The 7,691-nt window shown below is 34.4% G+C and overlaps 1 non-coding gene across 1 annotated transcript; it reads left to right on the top strand.

Annotated features, from left to right (window-relative positions):
• The first annotated feature begins 6,062 nt into the window (after window positions 1-6,062).
• Window positions 6,063-6,137, top strand: LOC130847222 (small nucleolar RNA R38). Its single transcript, XR_009052007.1, has one exon. It is a non-coding gene; the product is annotated as a small nucleolar RNA R38 (small nucleolar RNA).
• Window positions 6,138-7,691: the final 1,554 nt, after the last annotated feature.

Below are 7,691 nucleotides of genomic sequence, written 5' to 3' on the forward strand. Positions count from 1 at the left end.
TTCTGTCATGTCTTAAATTTAGGTCTTTAAACCATTTTTTAGTTATTTTTGTATATGGTGTGAAGGAGCGTTCTAATTTCATTGATTTACATGTAGCTGTCCAGCTTTCCCAGCGCCACTTGCTGAAGAGACCATTTTTAATCCATTGTATATTCTTGCCTCCTTTGTGATAGGTTAATTGATCATAGGTGTGTGGGGTTATTAATAAATTGTTTTTGACACATCTTACAGTAACTGAGACACTGCAATGCTTAAAGATCCTGTAGTTTTAAGTGTTGGGTTTCTGATTTTTCCAGCTTTTGCATTAATCTCCAAAGTTACTCAAAATGCTAGTATAGTTTTTTTTCTTTTCTTGTCTACCTTTCTTTCTGTCTTGCTTCAACTTGGCTTGTTCCTTGAGTAAGAAAGATGTGTATTTTCAATTACTTCCCTGAATCTTTATTTATTCTTCAACTTTTCTCCTATTCCTCCTAAGTGTTGCTTCTATGATTTTGTTTTGACTTACATAATTTGTCTTTCTTTCATTCTCATTTTCACTTTCAAGTATTCTTTCATAATCCCTCTAGGATCAATGCCTGCTTCTTCTAGAGATGAAAATGGGTAAGTTGATCTTTTTGACCTAATGTTTCCTAGAAAAGAATCACCTCTATGTAACATATGAAAATGGAGACTTTTCTCTTTCTGACCATACAAGACACCTTCCTGTTAGAAACCATTTACTGTGGACTTCCGACCAACTTTTCTCTCCACTCTTAACTACACTGTATTGTAATTATTATAAAAATCTCTCATTTTTCTATATTAAATAGAATCAAAGTCAAACACCTTTGAGATAGGATACTCTTTCCTCCAGCATGGTTGGGATCAAAATTAATTTTTGCAATATCTAATTTTTAATTTAATTTTAAAACTGACAACTTAGAAATGTTTCTACTTCATAGTTTATTAGTGATAATATTTAAATATTTACCATTGTCAAATTTGGGAAACCTCTCAAAAATTTCTTTCATATATAAATTGTACAACTTCACAGTATTTCAAGTTTTATTGTACAGTGGCTAATCTTAAATATTCTTTGAATCAAAAACACTCATTAACTAGTGTGCCAATAATTGCAAATGGTACACAAATTAGCTTTGCTGCCATACAGCTCAAACACAGTTTCTCTTCCACTATCCATATACTTGCATTGCCCAGGGCTATAGAACATGTTCACATTGCAGTGAGACTTCTGGCCCTGAACTTTAGGCTCACAACGCAAATCACAGAGCAGGTGTGAGAGTGATTTTGGACACAATTCCTACACAAGGATAGCAAGCAATAAGTAAACTGTAAATGAAAATGATCATAAACCATAAATATATCCCGCTAAGCTCATCTTCCCCTTGCTGCAACCCAAATATCCCATTCAAGTACTACCTGGGTGTAAAAGCGAAGTGAGCAAGAGGTCAGGGTGAAAAAAGATGGTGGATCCTAACTAATTGCACTTAAAATATTATTTCTAAAGAATGTGTATATAAAATTGAATCACTTTGCTCAAAGTACACTTGAAGCTAACACAACATTGTAAATTAAAGATACTTCAATCTAAAAATATGGTTATTGAAAAAAATAAAACAAAATACTTTATTTCTGAAAATTTATAAAATTGTTCAACCATGTGAATATAGTACTAGGACCTCTCCCAGGGAAAGCAAAGGTATCTGAAGCTTAAGCTTTCTATTAACTTCAAAAAATCCACCTATGAATGGAATGCATAGTTTTAGAAATAGGAATCAGAAATTCTAATTCTATTTATCAACTTTATGCTCATGAAAATTCTCCAGAAGATAATGGAATATAATGCAATGAGATAATTCAATGGGATGCCCAATTAAGAATTTGTATAAGGCTATCAGATGGATTGGGATCAGGGCCAAGGTGAAAGGGTGGTATTGATGAGCAGAAATACAGCTAATAGAGAAGAAAAATGAATCTAGCCTGGTGATTCCAATAATCAAAAAGTTACAATGTTCAGAACTAGTCATTTCTTCAGAGTTTACCCTAAAGCAAGCCCTTTTACCTTCTTACACTGTAAATTGCGTACAGGCAACGATGGCTCAATTTATATGACCTTGTGGTCATCAAAGCATTTATTAGCTCACTCTACTATGAGTTGTGACAGTATTAAAGTATATGTTCTAAGCCTTAAGACTTTGAAGAATCCATTCCAGTAGCCCTCACTTGGAACACATTTTCTAATGTTATAAAGAATCTGTTGTATGAAATTAAAAAAAAAATGTGTCTGTGAAATCTGGATAATTTATAGTTCTCTTGTTTTTCTCCAATCTAATGAAGTGGGCAAGAGGGCTGGGAATCCTTTTCTATTTTAAATACTGTAAGTATAAATTGTCTTTAAGTCACCCAATAAATGAACATCTTAAGCTTATAATATTACATTTTCCTGAATAAAAGCCCTGGACAGGAAACAATAAAATATTACCAAATCTAATACTTATAAGCTTAAAGCATTTCTACAGGAAAAGAGAGGTCTCATTTTATTTTCAGGAATAATATATTATTGTACAGCTCACTGTTCGACTCCAATAAGTAGTCATTTAAGGCACATACAGAGTTAAAAATCAATCCAGTATAGCAGATACATTAACATAACAGTTTTCTACTGGTTCCATAGATAATGAAAATTTCCTATTATACTCACACTGGCCTTTATTATATGCCTTTTTATGAACACAATCATTTCACAGTCCATTTGGTTTGATTTTGGTCAGGAGACCAATAACAAGTGGCTCTTTTTCCCAGAAACATCTCCATCCTTAATTCAAATGAAGAGTTCATGTTCCCAAGTACTTAGAACAAAATTATTGGAGATACAGAAGCTTGTGGCTTCAACTTCTGGCTGTGAGACTTTAGAAAATATTTTATTGAGTTGTGCTTCAATCACTACAGCTTTTAAAATCAAAATGTGAGTGATGAAAGAAATAAAAATCAAACCCCAGATTATATTCAGGTGCCAAAGTTGAATTTTGAAAATCAGAAAATGCTGTAAGTGCAAATATTCTATGTTTACACTATATCTACATACTCCCTTACAGACTGCAATTTTGCCTCCCTAAAGCGTCTGTACCCACTTGATTGCTAACTTCCTCCTTGCTCCTGACCCTTTACGCTAATAATTTTACTAAAGCTTAGTAAATTCCCTCAATTTTTCTCATCCATACTTCCAGACTCATCTTTTTTTCTCCTTGTTGAATACTGAGTATAACTTAGAGAATAAATGCCTATTGCCTGCCCCTACTTTAATCTCCTTCCAGTGTTTTACTATATCCATAATGTTAATATGCATACCCACAAGGTATTCCCTGTCTAGAAATGGATTTCATATTTCATTCTGTGCTAATATGCAAGTAGTTTATCTCCTTTACCATTATGTGAAACCCGGAATTGCTATCTTGACATGCATCAGTGGCTTCTCTAAAGAACTACATTTAAGTCAGCTCACAGTTTAAAAGAAGTGTAGACCCTCCCCCATCCCAAATTTACCCTCTGCCTTAGACAATTTCAACAAATTATAAACAAATGAAAAGGGACAACTATGAATTCCCAAATCAATTGTTTAAAGGCAGCCAGTAAAATCTATAAAAATGCATCAGGAATCTGTGCCACAGAACTGCAGATTAGAAATCACAAATAGAGGTGCTCTTGCCCTTGTCATAAGCCATTTTACGGGCTTTCAACATCTTATCTGTTATCACTTTACTCTTCTCAATGAAGTGTTGAGATGCTTCCCCATCTTTCTCAAAGTGCCTTTCTCTCCCATTCCTCTAAATCTGTATGAATGTCCATTCAGTCTTTCTATCTGGTGGGACTGTCTGAGCCGAAATCTTTTATGAGATCCTTAGAAAAGAAAAACATGCTACTCTCCTCTGATAGTTAACCAATTCAGGGGTTTCATTATGTTTTCACTTGAGAAAATTACAGTGAAACTACTCAGGCCTGGGGGGACACGAATAATATCTTATATCTCTTTGATGTGCTCACAGAATCTAAAACCATGCCAGCATACAGCATTCACTCAAAAATACAAATGGCATACAAACTACTCAACAGCATGAATCTAAAATATGTGGCATTTCGTTATTGTCATGGCCTCTAATGCCTCCTGTATTGTGGTGGCCAGAGGCCATCACTGCCATAAAGGGAAAAAAAAAATCAGCTAAAAAAGGAAATAATTATTTATATTTTAAATTTCATGTCAGGAATGCACATTTAAGATAAATCATAAATGGGTTCAGACTTTTTCTTTAATAGATTAAAAAATTTTCATTCCTTTCCACATAGATGTACACACACCTACACAACATAGGCTGACAAGATGTAAGCAGACAGCTCTAGCAGGAAGAAAAACAAATCATCTCCCATGATAGAACATCCCCAATAATTTCTATTTTGAGAGACTTTGTATAAAAGCTAGATATCTAGCATTCACAAAGGAGCTTACACTCAGTAAGACACTTCTCAGACTTGCCCTTCATCCCAGCCCAGGTGGGATAAACAACCACAAGCCTTCAAACTGGAAATAGAAGACTTAAAATACAGAGATTGTGCTGGTCCAAAATTAAATAGAAATAAGCTAGTATTTCTTTGTTTTTAATGACAAAACTCTTTCCCACTGTTACGTGAAACTGAATGACATTTGCCCTCACTAAAATTTGGATTTTAAAAAAATGCTAGATGTTTAGTACAAGTTCATCTTGTTTGTAAGGATTCTGCTATATATTTTAATTTTACAGTGTTGTTGAATGTCTACTCAATAAATTATTGTGTTTGGATGTCAATCACAAAGGAAGTTAATATAACAATATATGGGAAACTCTGGCATGTTGAAAGTCAAGATTTTTGTTCTTCTCAGGGGTGTGGCATTGAAAAACTTTTACCCCTGTAGAAAACAATTTTTTACCGGGTCTAAACAGCTCAGTTGAAATTTGTCACCAGTTAGCCTTACTACACACCACTTTTCTACATGTACACTGTTTCACACTCAGTCCTGCCATTGCCCCTCTTTTTATCTGCACAGTTTACCAATATAAAGAAATTTCCTAATTCAAGTACAACAATGGTAATCACTGTCACAGTATTATTTCCTAATGTGACACCTCACATTGTCCCAGGTCAATTATCTCATTGAAAATACGTTGAACACCCACAACTACATCCTTAATAAATACTATTAAAGTTGCAGCGACCTATACTGTGTGGTTTTGGTGAGATTTGGTTTCCTAATGTCACTCTGGTCAAAGGCAGATTTTGCCCTTAGCTCACTCAACACTCAGTCAACGCCCTTGCCTTTGTCTTGTAATTCTAGTGCATAAAATGCAATTATAGATAAAATCCCTCTTGAGACTAGTTTTTCATTGTCTCTCCAAAGTGCATTTCCTTTATGCATTAAATCATATCCCAGGACATCCCGCGACACCAGCTGCCACTTGGATTCTTGTTCCCTCTGTGTCAAAGTGCCAATTTATATTCTTATCCTAATACTTCTGAGTTCTAGTCAATTTCCCTGATATATTTGCTGTTGTTTTTTTTGTAATAGGGTTCTTGATATGTTAATAGGTAATCAATAAACATAATTACCTTAGAATAAAAATTTGAATAGATCATTTGGAAACTAAATAAATTGTAGACTATTTTGGAATCCTAAACTTTCAACATTTTGAAAAATATTTTTCCCCTCTCTCTCTATATTGCTGCTATCAATTCTGTAGCTTTTGCCCATAATATTGTGTTGATTTTCATCTAATCCCTATAACAACTATTTCATCTTTCTTGTTATAAGCCATCTGGCCTTTGAAATTTTAGTTATCATTGCATGTTATGAGCCTCAACTCAACATTCCCAGATGACACTTTACTTTGTTTTTAGTGCATTTGTTTTTCCCCTCAGTAAAGTAATTATTTTAACAGGAACAGGTGGATCAAAATTGTGATCTTTAGCTTTCATATTAAAATTATATTGAAATCTTCTGCAGGTGAAAGAGCTATGTTACTAATTTTAAAAATCTAGGCCTATGATGGTTAGTTATCCCTGTCTGAGAAAATCTCAACTGAGGGAAAACAGTCTATTCTGAGGCTTAAGGGACTGGCCCTGTGCTCTTAAAAGTTCAGGATTTATAAAGGATCAAATTGAAAAAAAAAAAAAAAAAAATCTAGTGAGCTTTTAGTTTCTAAATGTTATCACAATTTTAAAAGGTTTTTAAGTCTCTCCCTTCTTCTCTTTTCCTCTCTCCCTCACTCCTCCTTTTTATCCCCTCCTTCCTTCTTCTTACCAATAAATATTTATTGAACACTTATTTTATACCAATAACATAGTAGATACTGATGATATGGCTGGAATTAAGACAAGCAACCTCAATGGCCTTACAAGCTATTGAAATGCGTTGACATATTTTTAAGTGTTAGGGCCTAATTTTGGAATGCTTTTATAATTTCTTATAAACCCATTAGCTTAAACTAAATGTATCATAACAGATTAAAATCCCAATCAGATCATGTTAGAATCCTACTTCTTCCTCTTTTTTTTGGTAAGATGTGGGCTGTTCTTTAGTTTTTCCCAGTAGTCTCTGTCTCTGCCAGTCATTTTGAGTCAGCTGCCATTTCCCTTCAGTCTCTGCCATCTTTTTGGTCCAGCAGTGTTTTTGATCCAATTTTTTTTTTATTGAGAAATAACTGACACTGATCATGTATAAATCTAAGCCATACAGCATGATGGTTTGATTTGCATATTTTGTGAAATGATTACCACAGTAGGTACAGCTAACAACAATCTTCTCATATACATACAATAAAAAGGAAGAAGAATAAAGAAAACGAATTTTTTTTCTTGTATTTGTTTTAGGATTTACTCTCTTAACAACTTTCCTGCAAATCATACAGCAGTGTGAGCTAGAGTCATCATGTTGTACGTTACATCTCTAGTATCTATTTATAACTGGAAGTGTGTGACTTTGACCACCGTCCTCCAATTCCCCGTCCCCCAACCCTTTCTCCCCCAACCCCCTGGCTCTCGTAATCACAAGTCTGACTTTTTTTTTTGCTTCGAGTTTTGTTTCTGTGGTTGTTTAGATAGAATTCTACTTCTTATATACACCCGATATTTCAGATCTACATTATTTAGGGGGGAACTACATATATTGATGGGCTTATTCTTTTGATATTTAAAGGTGGATGTCTGAGTAATTATGATGAGAATAGACCTGTGTAAATAAGACACAAAAATATAATTGTTGCCTCTGTCTTTCCTATGAAAGAAATTCATCTGAGCCCTAAAGGTCTCTGAGATTCAAGTTCAGCACATACAATGGTCACAAGGATGAGGGGAGCCTGCAAGGCCATGTCTGTCTACCTGCAGGATGAGGCACGTATTTTTTCATACAAAAATGATATCTGATGGCCCAGCCTTGCTCCTAAGAGCCTATAACTTCCAAGAAAGGGACTCCTTTTATTTATTTGCTCTCAGGTAACCTCCAGGTTAATGGTGTCCTTGATTATATCATCTAAAGCTTATCTTCCTTTCTTCAATCCGCAAATCATCCTTAAATGCCATCTTCTGGTTTTCTTTACAACAGTAAAAATGGAATGACTATGTGTTTTCTTTCTCTCTGCAAAGGCTGGAAGCCAGAAGAAAGGCAA

The sequence above is a fragment of the Hippopotamus amphibius genome, chromosome 2 (assembly GCF_030028045.1).
Source record: "Hippopotamus amphibius kiboko isolate mHipAmp2 chromosome 2, mHipAmp2.hap2, whole genome shotgun sequence".
Taxonomy (NCBI): Eukaryota; Metazoa; Chordata; class Mammalia; order Artiodactyla; family Hippopotamidae; genus Hippopotamus; species Hippopotamus amphibius.